The following is a 19191-nucleotide window of genomic DNA, read 5'->3' on the forward strand; positions in this document are numbered from 1 at the left end:
GAAGAAAAATAGGTTTAGTGGACTCACAGTTCCATGTAGCTGGGGAGGCCTCAGTCCCGGTGGAAGGTGAAAGGCACTTCTTACCTGGCCACGGCAAGAGAGAATGAGCTTGTGCAGGGAAATTCCCGTTTTCAAAACCATCAGAGCTCATGAGACTTGTGCACTATCATGAGAACAGCACGGAGAACAGAACGTCTCCATGATTCAATTACTTCCAACCAAGTTCCTCCCATGACACGTAGGAATTGTGGGAGTTACAATTCAAGATGAGATTTGGGTGGGGACACAGCCAAACCATATCACCCCAGGAGGGTGGAGATCAGTCATGAGATTCCACAGTTGCTGTGGAAGCAGAATCTATAGAACATAGCAACTCAACAATCAACAGGGCTTTGAAGTGGAAAAGGAGTGGGTGGTGGGGGTGTGTGTGGCTTTAGGGTCTCTGGCTTAGGAAGCTGAGTCTCCGTAGTGCCATTCATACAGATGGAATGAGAGAAGAAGCAGTTTCATGGGAAAGTAGTAAATTTGATTGAGTAACAAGAGCTTGGGGGATCCAGAAGAGAGCTAGGTTTGCAGTTCAGGAGTCCAGGAGAGAGTCAGACTGAAAACATAAGCCCATGGATAGTCAGTCAGTGAAGCCATGGGAATGAAGATCACCTATGGGAAACACAGATGGAAGAGAATGTTACAACAATGAAGTGTGGTCTATACAATTAATTGCTGCAAAGAGCTCAGGTAAGATAAGGACTGAAAAATAGCCATCGGGTTTAGTAACAACAATGCCTTTGGTGGCATTAGAAGTACAATCTTAAAAGTGACACAGTAGGCCGGGTGCAGTGGCTCAAGCCTGTAATGCCAGCACTTTGGGAGGCTGAAGCAGGTGCATCACGTGGTCAAGAGATCAAGACCATCCTGGCCAACATGGTGAAATCCCATCTCTACTAAAAATACAAAAAATTAGCTGGGTGTTGTGGCACACCAGTAGTCCCAGCTACTCAGGAGGCTGAGGGAGGAGGATTGCTTGGACTTTGGAGGTGGAGGTTACAATGAGCCGAGATCGCACCACTGCACTCTAGCCTGGCAACAGAGCGAGACTCCATCTCAAAAAAAAAAAAAAAAGTGGCACAGTAGGTGCAGAACACTGTGTACAGAATGCAAGAAGTAGCCACGAGGCAATGAAGACAGTGCAGACAAGGCTCAGAATGCATGATTCTGAAGGAAAGGGGAGAGATAATGAGGCTGTCTAGTGAGGAAAGTGGAGTGATTGAAAAAAAATTCTTTTTAAAGACAGATGTGTCTGGAACACATTTAAATACTGATAAAAATAGACTAGAGCATTGATGGAAATCAAATACGGTTATTTTAAATTTGGGAATATAAGAGCTATAAGGTAATATGTTAGCCAGATATAATTTTTTTCACTTTAGAAAAAATCAGTTTGATTATAATAGGTATGATTTACCATACCTGCTATGTGCCAAGCACTTTACTGGGCATTTTATATCTCCAGTGATTTTATGTTTAAACAACATTAGGAAGTAGGCATTGCTATCATTGCTATCATTATTTTTCAGATGAGAAAATGAAGATGTTATGTGTCTTTCTCAGCCCATGAGTAGTAAATTTTCAGTTCAAATTCCAACCTTTCTCCAAATCCATATTCCTTACACAGCACCACCTCTCAGCGTATATTTGCTATGTGGTAGCAGAATCCTTGGTGAATGAGCATCAAAAGGCATGTTTTGATCAGGCTAGGAAATGAGGAGAGAATGCAAAGATCTGAAAGGATCCCCTGTCTGGAATAAATCTTGGTAAAAGATGCTACAAAAGCTGGACCTAGGACAGGAGGATATGAAGAGCAAAGGGAGACAGGCAGAATGAGAATATGGTAATAGCAGGGGTACCAAAGCATTGTGTAGGGGAATAAAGTCCAGCAAAGTGGGGAGGAGCAGAAAAGAAGAACCCATGTCCTAGGCCAGCCTACACAGCACTCCTGAACAGGGGAGATCTGGTAATTACTCTATTGATTTTACACATCTGGATAAAGGAAATGCCAGTGATAGGCTGCTGACAACCACCTTTCTCTACTACACTCCTTATGTGCATATCCAACCACTTATTTGAAACCTCTACTCTTGATTTCTCAAGAGTAGAATTCTTCCCCAAGCCTCCCCATTTCAGTAAATTACTCTACCTCCTATCCAGTTGTTCAAGAAGTCATTCTTGATTTCTCATTCCTGTTTATTCCATATAATCACTATCTGTTGCTATGTAGCAATATTACTAGAAACTTAGTGGCTTGAAGCATACTTCTGATCTCAGTTTCTATGAGCAGGAATACAGACATAGCTTCCTCTGCTTCAGGGTCTCTCACAAGGCTGCAATCAAGGTGTTGCCCAGGCTGCAGTCTCATCTGAGGCTCAAGTGGGGAATTATCTAATTCCTCATAGTTATTGGCAAGATTCAGTTCTTTGTGGGTTACTGGACTGAAGGCCTGAGGTCCTTACTGGCTATTGGCCAGACATCTTTCATTGCCATAAAGGCCTCTCCATACAGAAACTTGCTTCATCAATGCCAGCAAGGGTGAGAGCTAATAAAGAGTCTGCTATCAAAACAGACATTTAGATCTTATGTACTGCATTCACAGAAGTGCCATGCAATCACTGTTTCTATATTCTGTTGGTTAGAAACAAGTCATAGGCTCACCCCATATTCAAACAGAGGAGACTTCACAAGGGCATGAATATCAGGAGGTGAGGATAAACAGAGGTCATCCTAATGTCTGCCTACTACATCCCATCACCCAGTTCATTGCTAAGTCTTGTGAATGCTATTCCCAAAATGCCCCTTGCGTTTGTTCATATTCGTCCATTTCCAGGGCCACCATCACCAATTCAGGGACCATCTCTCACTGGACAATTCTTTGGCCGCCTTGGTTTCATTCTTTCCTCTCTGAAGTCTATTCTACACACTTAGATCATATAATTTCTCTTCCATACTTTAAAAATCCTCCAAAAAGTTCCCACTGATGACAAAATAAAATTGAAACTCCAACAAGACCCTACATTTCCTGGCCTGCTGGCCTCTGACTTAATCTGATTTCATATTCCACAACTCAGTATACTCGGAGTGCCAGCTGCTTATGCTTCTCCAACTCCCTGAGTTTATTCCTGCTTTTCAGAATTTATTCTTCATATTTTCTCTGCCTGAAATGTTCTTTCCCCCAGATCTTTTGCAAAGCTGTGCCTCCCTTGTCATTCAGCTCCAGCCCAAGTGACACATCCTTGGAGAGGCTTGCCCTGCTGTATTAGTCTGTTTTCACACTGCTATAAAGAATACTACCCAAGACTGGGAAATTTATAAAGGAAAGAGCTTTAATTGACTCAAAAGTTCCACATGGCTGGGGAGGCCTCGGGAAACTTAAAATCATGGCAGAAGGGGAAGCAGGCACGTCTTACATGGTAGCAGGCAAGAGGAGAGTGAGCAAAGGAGGAACTTGCCAAGCACTTACAAAACCATCAGATCTTGTGAGAACTCACTCACTACCATGAGAATAGCATGGGGGAAATTGCTCCTATGATCCAATCACCTCCTACCAGGTTCCTCCCTGAACACCCAGGGACTGCAATTTAAGATGAGATTTGGGTGGGGACACGAAGCCCAACCATATCACCTGCCCAAAGAGAAAGGGAGGAACCAGGATGATTTCCAGGCAATCACCCAAGCTATCTCTATCACATTGCCTCTTTTAATTTTATTAAAGCCCTTATCATTCACTGTCATTTTCTTATTTACTTATTAACTGTCTTTTCTTTTATTAGAGTTTAAGATCTGTGAGAGCAAAATCCCTGACTTTCTCATTTTCCACTATATATTCCCATTATCTAGAGTCAGGCTTCAAATATAACAGGCACTGGGTAAACATTGCTGAATGAATGAATGAATGGATGGTCAATTAATTAATGAATCAAATTACCCATTCTGGGCTATCTTTAGTTGTCTGCACAACATTAATAATTTTAAAACTGGGCTGGGAATGGTGGCTCACTCCTGTAATTCCAGCACTTTGGGAGGCTGAAGGTGAGAGGATCACTTGAGGCCAGGAGTTCAAGAACAGCCTGAGCAGCAAAATGAGACTCCATCTCTACGAAACAACAACAAAATAGTCAGATGGCCAGATGTGGTGGCACACCCTCACAGTCACAGCTACTTGGGAGGCTGAGGTGGGAAGATCACTCGAGCCCAGGAATTCAAGGTTGCAGTGAGCTATGATCATACTACTGCACTCCAGCCTGGGTGACAGAGTGAGACCGTGTCTCTAAATAGATTAGAAATAAATTTAAAAAACTGAAGTGCTTTTGTATGCCCTTATTTTATTGCCACTGAGATCCAGCCTTAGAAAGTTTCCTCCACCATTCTTTAGGAAGATTTTATAGCCCATTCATTGAACACCACTTATTTCTCATGCACCCCAAAACGTATTTTATAGCACAAAATTAACAAAATGCTTTCCTGGAACAAAAATGCCACCACAGAAGGCATTTTGTCGAGGTCTTCAGGGAGCCAAATTAACCCAGTGGACCTAAAGAGAGAGCATCTCCATCACGCCTGCAGGGACTGACAGAGAAGATAATCTCAGTATTCCTTGGCCACAGCTGTTCTGTGGGCATCATAGCTGGTTTCTACTATGATGTCTCTTTCACAGGTATGAACATTTCTGTAGGAAAATAAAGGGTTGCACCAAATGAAAATAAAAGCAACTCAGTGAGAAATAATACCATGTGGGCGATATAGAGGAGTCCAAGAAAATTAAAAACATTCCAAGTTGCTGTTTTGGTTTGTTCTATTTCTCATTCTGATGAGGCCAAATGATTGACATCTGTTAGACACTCTTTTGTGTTTCAGAGCTGATGTCGTACCCATTCAGAATTTAAAAAGAAAAGTTAATCATGATTATTGCCTCATGGTGTATATCAGTCTGCTGAAGGATTTTTCTGAAGTGAATACATGTTTTTGGCAGCTCTTGTCTGGGGGAGAGAGCCACCTTCTCTAATTCTTCAGCTCGTGGGAAGGTTTGGCACTATCCTCTGTTGCTCTTTAAACCAATACTAACAAGGGAATAATAGGAATATGAAACAAAAGAAACAAACAAGGAGAAACATCTCTTCTATTGGTGTAGCCATCAAGGTCTACTCAGAAAAATAAAGCCCAGCTGAAAGAGTTCAATGGTAAGAATTTAATTAGAGGAACTAGTTAGGAAGGTGCTGGAAGAGCTGAAATGGCCAACAAGGGGCAGTGAAAGACGACATCAGTTCTTTGCATCTCAGAGGAGATTCAACTAAGTGCCTTGCCCCAAACAACCTGATACATCAGGTTAGCAATAGCGGCAAGCTGCGACCACACAGGAAGGCGGTGTTATGGGTTAAATTGTATCCCCTCAAAAAGGTATATTGAAAGTAGATCATCACAAATGTAAGGAGTTAAGTTAGAATTAGGTTGGACTGGAATAGTGGGCCCCTAATCTAATAGGACTAGTGTCCTTATAAAAAGAGAAGAGACACAGAGACATAGGGGCAAGATGGCCTTCTGATAACAGAGACAGACTAGAATAACGCAGCTGCAAACTAGGGAATGCCAGGGATTGTGGCCACCACCAGAAGCTTGCAAAAGGTGAGGACAGATTCTATGCAGTGTCCCAGAGGGAGCACGGCCCTGCTGACTCCCTGATTTTGAACTTTCAGCCTCCAGAGCTGTGAGACAAAACGTCTCTGTTGTTTTAAAATACCCAGTCTACAGTACATTGTTAGAGCAGCCCTGAGAAACTAATATGAAGAGTGTATTCAGAATCCAAGCCCAGGACCACCTGGGGGAGGTGGATTTATGAGGCGGCCTGGGAAGAGGCTAGGGTCACGGAGGAAGGGCCTAGCTGGCAGGATCTGGGACTGCAGAGGAGACTCAGTCATTGCTGGAGAAGCCACCAAAGCAGGTGAGTGTCAGGGAAGGACGGAGAAATACTCTGGTCTCTCTATTCCTCTCATCCTCCCAGCTCCTGCCAGTGCCTCTCTGTTTCTGAATCTAGTTAGAAACCAGTTGGCACAAGAGACTGCAAAATTGTTGTTTTTGGGGGCAGGGTGAGGAATAAATCTGAGTAAAAAAAGACAATGCCTGTCACTCTAAGGGGCTGTCACGTTAGGCTGGCATGTGCACTGTATGTTCTGTTCTCTGCAGCCAAGTCGGGAAATACAGGATATCGATTACTGCACATACCCTAACAGTAGGATTGTGGAGGTTGTTTGAAGTGAAAAAGATCCTAAACACAAAGGCAAAATATTACAAGCCACTGTGGTTTCATTACTAAAGGCATTTGTCCAATGACCTGGAGTCAAGAAAACTGCCACAAATTGGATTTTTGACAATTTAGATGTTGGATTTTGGACAAAGATGGTTCACTTTTTCTATCATGTTATGAAGAAGAACTGAAACAATGGTATTGGGTATTGCTATGAAGAAACGGAGAAAATTTAGGGCTGAAGACCTACAAAATTTGTTTTTTAAATAGAGAGAAACTTCTCCTTCACCCACTAAAATCTGCCAAAATCAAGAAGGAAGTGAATAGATGCTAGAGTGATATTTATTTCACGACCCTATATGACTCCCCTGGACCTAACGTTCCACAGTAAAAATTAAAACAGTATATATGCAGCAGTCATTTGCAAAAGGATTGGAAACACTTGTGGATTTAAACAAATGCAGATACTTAAAATAAAAATCCCCACCATTCTTTAAAGGAAGAAGCATTTGGTAATGAACTTGAGATAAAGTTTTCTTTCTTTCTTTCTCTCTTTTTTTTTTTTTTTTTGAGATGGAGTCTCGCTCTGTTGCCCGGGCTGGAGTGCAGTGGCGTGATCTCGGCTCACTGCCAGCTCTACTTCCTGGGTTCACGCCATTCTCCTGCCTCAGCCTCCCGAGTAGCTGGGACTACAGGCCCCCGCCACCACGCCCGGCTAATTTTTTGTATTTTTAGTAGAGACGGGGTTTCACCGTGTTAGCCGGGATGGTCTCGATCTCCTGACCTTGTGATCCACCTGCCTCGACCTCCCAAAGTGCTGGGATTTACAAGCGTGAGCCACCGCGCCCGGCCTAAGTTTTCTTTCATATAAAACAGAATAATATAATATATGTGCATATATTTTATAATGTATTTTAATATTTATAGATAATATTTTAACATTTGTGATAAAATAAGGCATACACATTTATTTGCCAGGACAAAACTCTTCTTGGAACACAACATTTATGAAATTAGTCCTTGTATCAGTGACAGTAGGCATTGTCTCTAACCAATATCTTGTTCTGACTGCTAATCTTTTTTTTAAAAAGGGCACCACAATCAATCATTCATCAAAAATAACAGGCAGAAAAGGACTGAGGAAATGTGATTATTGCTTTCCAAAGTTTCAAATTAGCATAGAAATAGAAGGTAAGCTATCACACCACTAAATAATTAATGTGGCCACAGCAAACGTTGGAGCTTACAAGGAGGCCTTTGACATGTGTGGGATGATAGTACGTTCATGGTCATTACACCTAATGTATAACTTTTTGACCTTGCTGATTGAAGTGAACGTTACAAGTTATAAATGTGATATTCTGTTGGAAAAGGTTGAGGTTTTTAAATAGATCCATCAGTGTCATGTTCAAACCACAACAAACACGAAATGATAAACAAAATTGAAACCCACAGGAAGACCTCCAAAGAGCCAACATGCTCACATGCAAGGAATGCTCACTGCAGCACACTGCAACTGGGCGTGGGCCTGGGACACAGCAGGACACAAAAACTCCTCTGGGGCCGGGCGCGGTGGCTCACGCCTGTAATCCCAGCACTTTGGGAGGCCGAGGCGGGCGGATCATGAGGTCAGGAGATCGAGACCATCCTGGCTAACACGGCGAAACCCCGTCCTACTAAAAAATACAAAAATAAAATTAGCCGGGCATGGTGGCAGGGGCCTGTAGTCCCAGCTACTCGGGAGGCTGAGGCAGGAGAATGGCGTGAACCCGGGAGGCAGAGCTTGCAGTGAGCCAAGATGACACCACTGCACTCCAGCCTGGGCAACAGAGCGAGACTCCGTCTCAAAAAAAAAAAAAAACTCCTCTGTAGGGTGATATAAATCCTTCCACATCTATATCGCTTAGTTGTAAAGTAAGGGAAGGGAGAAAAAGACAATCCAAACTGGCAGTGGCACTCAGGAATGGAGTGTCAGAAATAGATTCTTGAGCAGAACCTTCAAATAGATCATGAATCAAAGAGGAGAAGAAAAAAGAAATGTGGGTTGCAAATACAAAATTAGCATAAACCAAGAGAACAGACTTTATGTAGCGTGAGGAAGATAAGTATTTCTCTTGAGTGTCCATAAAAGTGTCCCCTGGGAGTACCATGGACACTTTCTTACCGTGTCCCTGGAGGTTTCATACTAGGCAGCATGCTTTCATAGTAGGTGGGCATAGACAGGCTAAGTGCCTTGTCCAAAACAACCCAATACATCAGAGTAGAGCTAAGATGGGTCTTCTCAGTCCTTGAGTTTAAGGACTTTGATCACTTAATCGAGTCATGCTGCAGCTCTCAAAGATGACTTGGCTTCCTGCAGGTCCAAAGCACATTACCAACTTAATAAGTAATTATACTAAAATGCAAGAAGGCTACATGTGCACAGTGTTTATCCCGCAGGATCCCTGTATGACCATAGTAAGTTTTTATTGCTGAGAGATGGAAAGGAGAAATTTTACACAAAAATCAGGATGGGCAGAGCACTGCCCATGTACCTTACTTTAAAAAAAACAAAAAACAACAACAACAAAAAACTCTTCCTAGTGTTTAATATCCAAATGACTTAGTATTTGTTTGTCCCCTGAGAAAATATTTTATTGAAAGCTACATAAATACTATTCTGGTGATTCTTATATAAAACACCGAATCCCAGTTACCATCTCTTAAAGAACACAGATGCGGATGAAGTTCACCTGGGTGGCATGCTCACCATTTAACCAGAAGGCTAGTACACCTTGTTTACGATTCCCAAAGGGAATAGAGCAAAACTTGCTCTATACTAAAGGCAAAATAATGAAATCTGATGACAAAACACCATCATAAAATAAAGATAATATTAACCATTTATTAGGTTCTAGGTGAACTAAAATTTGAGCAAAAGGGTGAATTTACTCTGGGGGTTGGTAGAAGACAAGAATGTTTGTAGACTGTTTAGAAGGGAATCTAGTGGTAAATGGTCACCCATTTTTCTGTGTACGTCAGGGAGTTTCATTAGAAAAATCTCTGCTAGTGCATTGATATTCTCCCACAGCTGTGGCCAGTAAGTGTGTCATAGTTACTGATGCCAATTTGACAAGAAGGCTGAAGTGAGTCCAAGTGTGGGAGTCTTACTTTCTTAGCAGGCTCCATCGTCTCCACTGTGTAATCTGACCAACTATTCCACTTCAATGTACTTTTTTCGCTATAAACACAGAAGTGTTTCCTCTCATCTACACTCCTCTAAGAATATTACTCTTATAATGCTAAGAAAATCTTTGTAGTTATTTGAAAACAGAACAACGTGAGCAAAAACAATTCTTTTTCAGAGGGTTAAAAATAAATAGCCACTTAACCACACAAGGGTTAAAGTATTTCAGGTTATTTAAAATACAGTAACTTGACTGACTGTCCCAAGTGGGATATAACCTAATGGTAAAAAGAAACTCTAGAGAATTTTTTTTTTTTTTTTTTTTTTTTTGAGACAGAGTCTCATTCTGTCGCCAGGCTGGAGTGCAGTGGCGTGATCTCAGCTCACTGCAACCTCCGCCTCCCAGGTTCAAGCGATTCTCTGCCTCAGCCTCCTGAGTAGCTGGGACTACAGGCGCACGCCACCATGCCCAGCTGATTCTTGTATTTTTAGTAGAGACCAGGCTTCACCATGTTGGCCAGGATGGTCTTGATCTTTTGACCTCAGGTGATCTGCCTGCCTTGGCCTCCCAAAGTGCTGGTATTACAGGCGTGAGCCACTGCGCCTGGTCCTACTCTGGAGAAATTTTAAACTGTATTCAATATTTATATTGAATGATTTGGGCATCATTTTTCTGAAACTAAGACATGTAAGGTAAAAACAAGTAATTATGTTAACTTTGCCAGAACCAAGAATTTCAGGATAAGTGATTAGAGTCACAAATATAAAATCAAAAAGTAAAATTTCTCTGTCTTCTATTTCAGCTGACTGTGTCACTATGCTCGTAAGGTATTCTTTTCTTTTAAAAGTGCATATTTTATATAGCCTTGTCCACTGAAAGGGGCAAAGAAATATGGAGCAAGGAACACGTCTAGGGCTCAGACTGTGATCTCGCAACATCGTTTCGCACGTCAAGTCTCTTTGGAGAAATGACTGTGTCAGATCTGGTTCAGGAAATAGACGAGATGAGCTAGAGTATCTTATTATACTAGAACATAAGATAAATCTTTTAAAGATCACTAGGATCATGTCAAAAGGGTTTAGAAGCCAAATTAAAGAGACACCCTCACTCACTAAAGATGGGACAGTTGGGTTCTCAAAAAGGATAGTAACTGCAAATAATTTTTAGGCATCTAATATTGTATCATTCATGAGTTCAAAATGATACTGAAAATGAGCCACCATTGGTCTTTGGTCACATTTAGCAGATGTTAGGGAACTAACTATTCTAAAACTGAGAAAACAGTCAAGCATTTATTCTGCTTTTGCTTTACAAACTATGCTTAGGGATTATCATATAGCTCATGAAGAAAAGTCTTTCTTTATAGCAGCACTCCAGCTACTAAATGAAGGATTAATATAATGACATCATTTCAGAACTCCTAGTAAAATAATGGATGTAGGCAGTGATCATCAATGACTGCTAAAACTGTTAAATGAGAAACTGATGGGGAACTTTAAAATGATGGAAAGACTAACAAGATTTGACCCAGCAATCAATCTTAACATCCCATAAAGGAAGATAATCAGACATTATGTGCCTCCTGTTGAAAGTACACAACTATGAGTCATTCCTGCCAAAAAACAGAAATTTAATCTGATAAATCTTCCAAATCGAATTGCCAGCTTTTAAGAAAACAGAATGTGTTAAATGATACCATGAAGATGCAATTAGTAAAATTCATAGGAAAAATGACCTGGTTTCTTTAATCTCTTCAACAAACACATGAAAAGAAAAATACAGAGAGAGAAATCTATAGATTAAAATAAACAAGAGGGGCCTGGCTTGGTGGCTCCCAGCACTTTGGGAGGCCGAGGCGGACAGATCACTTGAGCCCAGGGGTTCAAGACCAACCTGGGCAACATGGAAAAACCCTGTCTCTACAAAAAAAATACAAAAATCAGCCAGGCATGGTGGCATGCAACTGTGGTCTCAGCTGCTTGGGGGCCTGAGGCTGGAGGATTGCTTGATCCCAGGAGGTCTAGGCTGCAGTGAGTCAAGATCACACCACTGCACTCCAGCCTGGTTAACAAAGTGACATCCTGTCAAAAAAATTTAAAAAAGAAAGAAACTTAAGAGTTATGTCAACCAAATGCAATGTGTATCTATTGATCCTGATTCAAATAAACCAACTGCTGTAAAATATTTTGAGATAATCTTAGAAATTTGAATAGACTGAATATTTTATGATATTAAGAAATTATTAATAATTTTATGTGCAATATTTATGTTTTGATCATGTTTTAAAAGAGCCCTTGGCCGGATGTGGTGGCTCACACCTGTAATCCCAGCACTTTGGGAGGCCGAGGTGGGAATCACTTAAGGTCAGGAGTTTGAGACCAGCCTGGCCAACATAATGAAACCCTGTCTCTACTAAAAATACAAAAATTAGCTGGGCGTGGTGGCGCACCTGTAGTCCAAGCTACTCAGGAGGCTGAGGCAGGAGAATTGCTTGAACCTGGGAGGCAGAGGTTGCTGTGAGCTGAGATTGTGTCACTGCACTCCAGCCTGGGCGACAAAGCGAGACTCTGTTTCAACTAATAATAATAAGCCCGTAACTTGCAGAAATACATAGTAAAATATTTTCAGATGAAATGATGTGTCAAGGATTTGCTTGAAAAGAACCGAGTTTGGGAGGGAAACAATGGAACATTGGAGGAGGTATTTGTGCAACAGTATCAACCACAGGTTAATAATTATTGAACTAAGTAACAAATACATGAGAGTTTATTATAGTATTCTCTACTTTTGTATGTGCTTAATAATTTTATAGCAAAGAATGGAAAATACGAAAGCTCTAAAAACCAATGTTATTCAAATGCTTACATTACCAAAAGTTAAAATTATACACACATTATTCTGTTCATGTTTCTCTCCCATTGTCTAAGATCATTTTATTTATTCTAAATATTATGGGAGAAAATTTGATAACATCTCCTTGGCCTCTTTAATGATTAAAAGTAGAATTGAGGTCTCAGTGGACCTAGTGTAGCCACAGATTGGACCCTAAAGGAAAAGATAGGTTGGTGCTGCCTTCCATTTGTGAACATGGCTCTTTAAATAAGTAGTAGCTTAAAATAATTTGCCTTTGGGGATCATACTCAGTGAATATAAAATGATGAAACAACAATCCTTAAGCTGCTAGAGCTGGGGTGGGAAGGGGTATCATAGCATAATAGAGCAAGTGTCATAACATCAATGACTTCCACTGTGTGGTACAGGAGAGAGAATTTTTAGGTCTTTCTCAAGCTGAAGGATGCTCTTTTTCTGCTCTCCTTACAGAATAGAGTGATCTGTGATATCTTCCCGCTACTCCCAAGTCGGGAGAGAGAGAGAATGAAGACCCATTGCTGTACAGGAACAAACTGAACATGTTGAAGGTCCCGCAAGGCGAGGGTGGCTGGAATGCAGACACAACACCAGGAGGAACAGGAGATGGGGCTGACAAGAGAGGCAGGAGTCAGATCTCATGGGAACTGTCACCTGCAGGTAAGAGGTTTGGACTTCATCCCACATGCGATAAGAAGTCATTGTTGGGATTTTAAGCTGGCAAGGGCAGTGGCTATATTTGCCTTTTTAAAAGTTCACTCTGGCTGCATGAGGTAAAAAGGATCAGAGAGGAACAAGCATGGAATCATGTCAGAAATGTAACCCTCTCACCAGGCACAATGGTAACATGGTGGAGGTGGTGGAAATGGAGAGAAGTAGGCAGATATGAGATATAATTTGGAGATAGAATAGACAGGACTGGGTTTTTTTGTTGTTTTTTGTTTGTTTTTGTTTTTTTTGAGACAGAGTCTCCCTCTGTCACCAGGCTGGAGTGCAGTGGCACCATCTCAGCTCACTGCAACCTCTGCCTCCCAGGTTCAAGCGATTCTCCTGCCTCAGCCTCCTGAGTAGCTGGGACTACAGGCATGTGCCACCGCGCTCCGTTAATTTTTGTATTTTAATAGAGATGGGGTTTCACCCTGTTGGTCAAGATGGTCTCAATCTCATGACCTCATGATCCGCCCACCTCGGCCTCCCAAAGTGCTGGGATTACAGGCATGAGCCACCACGCCCAGCCAGGACTTGTTGATGTATTGGTTAAGGAGGATCACGGACAGAAGTTTCAAAGGTAACACACAAATTTTTTCGTATGATCACCCAGAAGAAGAGATGCATTTATAACTAAATGAAGAACACAGGAAAAGAGGCATATTTGTGACCAGAGATCAAGAATAAAGTTTTGAGCATATTAAGTTTGAGATGCTGATTAATCTATCCAAGGGACATCCCAGTGATGATAAACAGAAGTTAGAATGTACATCTGGAGTAAAGAAATATCATCAGGCATTTAAGCCAGGCATGGTGGCACGCACCTGTAATCCCCGCATTTTGGGAGCCCGAGGTGGGCGGATCACCTGAGGTCAGGAGTCCGAGACCAGCCTGGCCAACATGGCCAAATGCCAACTCTACTAAAAATACAATTAGCTGGGAGTAGTGGCCCATGCCTGTAATCCCAGCTAGTCGGGAGGCTGAGGTAGGAGAATTACTGGAATCTTGTTGCAGTGAGCACAGATCGTGCTATTGCACTCCAGCCTGGGCAATAGAGCAAGACTCCATCTCAAAAAAGGTGGGGGTGGGGAGAATGGGTGGGGGAAAGAAACATCATCAGACATTTGCCCAAGGTGGAAAAGTGATAGCCCCTAATGTTGATCAGAGCAGGAAGTATTAAAAGACTGGGTGGGGTCATAGAGAGAGAGGCAACTGAAGTTAGAAGCCCCCGGAACTGATAAGACCCATCATATTGACCATCTTAGGCTGTGGCCCTCCAAGTCCCAGCCACACTAGCAAATACAATGCTCCTCTAGTGAGTTCTGTTGTTCCCCAAACATGGGACAACTTCTCAGCTTTCTGAGGAAGCTTTCCTAGGATGAAGTGATTCTTCTGCCATCCTGTAAGTATGACTCTGAGCTTTGAAGACAGGGCTGACCCAGGGGAAGCCCAGGATTGGGACAGAATTGACTAAAATCTTAGGATAGTGTCCAGGGACCAGATAAATTTTTTTTGTCTTTCTTAAGGAAGCCTCTTATCAAGGTAATTATTGTGAAAAGTAGGAAATGATTTGTGGTACTGCCCAGTAAGCCTCAAATATTGCTGGAAATCATTAATCATATCAAGGTAGGGGCGTGCCGTGCCCTCTTTAGAAGTACAAGTGCCTTCTTCAGCAGGCAGGGATTTTACCCAGAAATTTTACTCTGACACTCTCAGATAAATATTTTTTAGGTTTGGGTTTGGAGTTAAAGCTGCAAACATCATCAGAGTCTCATGGGATACCAGAATGAGAAAAGTAGTCCAAGCAAACATCTGTTTTCAATCTTTTCAGTGTTGCAGACCTCTTTGAATACACCATGAGCATTGTGGATTCTCGCCTCTGGAAAATAAAAATCACATACAGAAAAATTCAGACAACTTTAAGGAGTTTGAAGAATCCCTGCTAGTCGTGGACCCATTTGGGGTTGATGGATTCCTGACCATGACTCCTTGGATTCAGAAGTTATGTAAGATGCAGTTTAACAAACACTGGAAATCAAACGAGCATTCTGAGGACAAACAGCATCTTCCATACATCATCTTCTGGAATATCCCAGATCTGGATGAGGTCACAGGAATGTCCATTCATAGGGAGCTCTACCTGGAGCTCAGAGATCATTGAGAGAGGGTAATCATCATGGATGTGTCCAAGTGAAGGTAGTTTGGAAAGAAACAAAGTTACCCTTTTTTCTCACTAAACGTCTTAGGGTCCCCATTAGCAGGAAGGAAGGAAGAGGACAGGTGAGCTCCCTGGTATTGATGTATTTACAGAGAACCTAGACATCAGCCATACATACAGAGGACACTCATTTGGCCAGAATTTGGGCTTTGACTTTAATTAAATTCCCTTGCTCCCAATAAAACCTCTCTTAATCTGAAAACAATTTGTCATAAGTGATGTACCTGCCAAGACCTCATGGCAAAGAGGCAGGGGGTACCTAGTAAATGTTGCTGGCGAAGTCCAGCATGACTCTAAAGGGACAGTGGCTTCCTTTGGATGGTCATGTGCTGGTGCTGGACATAGCAATCAGAAGGACAGTTGTGAACACTCAGGAGTGAACCAAGATGCAAAATTCAAGTCCGAGGGAAGAAGGGTGCAGTGTAGAGGGAAGAAGGATGCAGTGTGGAAGAAGGGAAGGCAGATGCTGCAGCCCTGCCTACAAACAAGGAGGGAGCCATTAAGAGCCCCAAGCTGGCCAGGCGCGGTGGCTCACGCCTGTAATCCTAATCCCGGCACTTTGGGAAGCCAAGGTGGACAGATCACCTGAGGTCAGGAGTTTGAGACCAGCTTGACCAACATGGAGAAACTTTGTCTTTACTAAAAATACAAAATTAGCCAGGAGGCTGAGGCAGAAAAATTGCTTGAATCCAGGAGATAGAGGTTGCAGTGAGCCGAGATCATGCCATTGCACTCTAGCCTGGGCAACAAGAGCGAAACTCCATCTCAAAAAAACAAAAAAGCCCCAAGCCTACTTTATCAGACAGAGGAATCAAGTTGTATTTCCTTCTCACCAAGAGACACTGGAAAGCTGTGATCTTACGCCAGTGGAGAAAGTGAGAGGAAAATAAACTCTTTCTAAGGATGAATCCTGAAAGCCTTTCACAGACAATGCTGGTGCTATAAGAATGACCTGTGATGGTTAAGCCATCACCGTCTTCATTCCAATTGACATTCTAGGTAAACCTGTGCACAACTTTTTCTGTGTATTTTCCAAAAAAGGATCATTTTATAAAGGCTCAAGTTATTTACAAATATTGTGCATATTCTTGCTGTTTCTCAGTTCTTTAAGAACCATACAGACATATTGCCTGGATTTTCACCAGCCAGTATGAATGTGCTCACCTTCCCTTGGGTGAGACCACACAGGCACAACACGCAGCTCAGGATAAGTTTTATTGAACTTTTAGAGAGCTAGTTAATTAATTAATTCATTCATTCATTTTTTGAGATGGAGTCCTTCTCTGTCACCCAGGTTGGGGTGCAGTGGCGTGATCTCAGCTCACTCCGCCTCCCGGGTTCAAGTGATTCTCTTGCCTCAGCCTCCCGAGTAGCTGGGATTACTGGCATGTGCCACAACACCCAGCTCTTTTTTGTATTTTTAGTACAGACTGGGTTTCACCATGTTAGGCAGGCTGGCCTCGAACTCCTGACCTCAGGTAATCTGCCCGCCTCGGCCTCCCAAAGTGTTGGGATTACAGGCGTGAGCCACGGTGCCAGGACCAAGAGCTAGTTAATTTAAAAAATAGTTTACAAGTTATTTAATAAATGAGAAAATGGAAACTCAGCCCCAAGGGGAAACGGGATTCTAAGTTTAACTTCCTTAGGCAGGTCCAGTTTTGTGTGGTTTCTGTGGTATGGGTGAGTGGTTATCACACAATTTGATCTCATGAGTAAAACTGATGCAGGAGGACTTTTGTTCACTCTGTTTTATTAATGAAATGAATCCAGAGCTGCTTTTCTATGCTAAACACTTTAGAGTAAAGACATAATAAAGACAGCCCTTCCTCCTCTTGTCTGAGGGAATTTAGGAAGACATTCCTTGAGGAATCTATTTAGGGCTTTGGAGACAGGAAAGGTAGCAGGATATGGTAAGAGCAAAAGCATCAGCTACAGTAGGTAATGCCTGGGGTTGTTGAAACTCAAGGAAAAAAAGGTTTCCTGTACAAAAACCAAGCACCGTTTTATTTTAATGCTCAACCGAGACCCCTTCCTGAGGAAACCAGCCATGTCTGTGATTCTTGAAGAAGGTAGTTCCTCTGAGCCCTGTGTTCGCCAGAGGCCTGGAGGAGTAAGTGAGAAGTAGAGGGTGCTGCCAGCACAAATGCTTTGTCATTTAGAAGTGCCCAGGGAGCAGTTATAAAACACACACCTGCAAATTACAAGAGGATGGCATGGGCTCACAGGTGCAGCAAGACATGAAGTGACATCTGTCCTCAGTGTGCCTTTTCTTGGAATGCTCCCGTGTAGAACCCTACGTCACTTTGAACGAACTTCTTTCTGAAGTGCCTGGGGAGCTCTATCTCCAAGCCCCTACCCTAGGTACTTGTCCCCTGAGGCCACCCAACCCCACCCCAGTACTGATGACTCATCTTAGGAACTGGAGATAGTGAAAGACAAGACCAATTGAGCATTTGGATGGGAGAGAACACGACTTACATGCTCTGCTAATCTGGGATCACATTCTTCCCTACAAGTCTGAAAGCTAAGTGACAGCCCAAAGTCTCCCTTTTAGCAGGTTACGAGGGGAAGCACACCAACAGGCCTCACAACTGTGTGTGGAATCACTGTGTTCTCAGTGAGGGAGAGAAAATAGAGAATTTTTAAAGCATTCTCCCCAGATAATAGAAGTTTTGATTCGTTCTTTCCCAAGACAAAACCAAAAGTTTGTTTAAATCTTGTTGTTTCGTACACACATTCAGGAGAGCAACTTTGAGTGTCTACTACATACTAGGCATTGCACTGTGTGTGGGGCAATACAGGGGTGATATGGGGCGGAATAAGGCAACTTGAGTGGCCGCTAGGTGTACTGCAGAGGTAGTTAACCTGCACTTTGACAAGGCTCCCTCCCCTCCCTTCCCCTCCCTTCCCTTTCCCTTCCCTTTTTTTTTTTTGAGGTGGAGTCTCACTCTGTCGCCCAGGCTGGAGTGCAGTGGTGCGATCTCGGCTCACTGCAAGCTCCGCCTGCCGGGTTCGTGCCATTCTCCTGCCTCAGCCTCCCGAGCAGCTGGGACTACAGGGGCCCGCCACCACGCCCGGCTAATTTTTTGTATTTTTAGTAGAGATGGAGTTTCACCGTGTTAGCCAGGATGGTCTCGAATTCCTGACCTCGTGATCCACCCGCCTCGGCCTCCCAAAGTTCTGGGATTACAGGAGTGAGCCACCGTGCCCGGCCCATTACTTTTTTTTTTTTTTTTTTTTTTTTTTTAAGGCAGAGTCTCTATCTCCCAGGCTGGAGTGCAGTAGCGTGATCTCTGCTCACTGCAACCTCCACCTCTCAGGTTCAAGCAATTCTCCTGCCACAGCCTCCCAAGTAGCTGGGATTACAGGTGTACGCCACCATTGCCCAACTAATTTTTGTATTTTTAGTAGAGACGGGGTTTCGCCATGTTGACCAGGCTGGTCACAAACTCCTGACCTCAAGTGATCCACCTGCCTCGGCCTCTCAAAGTGCTGAGAATACAGGCGTGAGCCAATGCGCCAGGCCTAATATTCATTAATTTTAATCTTTCTTTTTTTATAAAAGCATTGAAGTTTCTACGATGTCTTCTGAGGATTAGTTATGCTAGGTTTCAGTTTTGATTGCCTCTTTGTTCCAAAGTTTGTCTAAGGATATATTTCATAATTTCAAAGTATTAACTTCATCACTTTTTATTATTTATTATAACTCTATTCTAACTCAATTGGATGATGATAGAAATAAACTCTCCTTTCTTTGTTCTGTCAACCTAGAAAATAATTTTTATTAGCTATTTGAGAGATTATACATTCATAAATTTCTTTATGTTTTTAATTTTTGTCTGTTACTTATGACTGATTATGAAAGAGTTATATTAAAATTTCCCAGTAATATTACACTTGTATACAGTTCTTTTATTCCTGATAAGTTTTGCCTCATATAT

General features: G+C 42.4%; 1 long non-coding RNA gene across 1 annotated transcript; it reads left to right on the forward strand.

Moving 5' to 3' along the window:
- The first annotated feature begins 366 nt into the window (after positions 1–366).
- LOC129045139 (uncharacterized) lies at positions 367–15448 on the forward strand. Its single transcript, XR_008504896.1, has 3 exons — positions 367–735; positions 12778–12984; positions 14864–15448. It is a non-coding gene; the product is annotated as an uncharacterized LOC129045139 (long non-coding RNA).
- Positions 15449–19191: the final 3743 nt, after the last annotated feature.

Source organism: Pongo pygmaeus, chromosome 1, assembly GCF_028885625.2.
Source record: "Pongo pygmaeus isolate AG05252 chromosome 1, NHGRI_mPonPyg2-v2.0_pri, whole genome shotgun sequence".
NCBI lineage: Eukaryota > Metazoa > Chordata > Mammalia > Primates > Hominidae > Pongo > Pongo pygmaeus.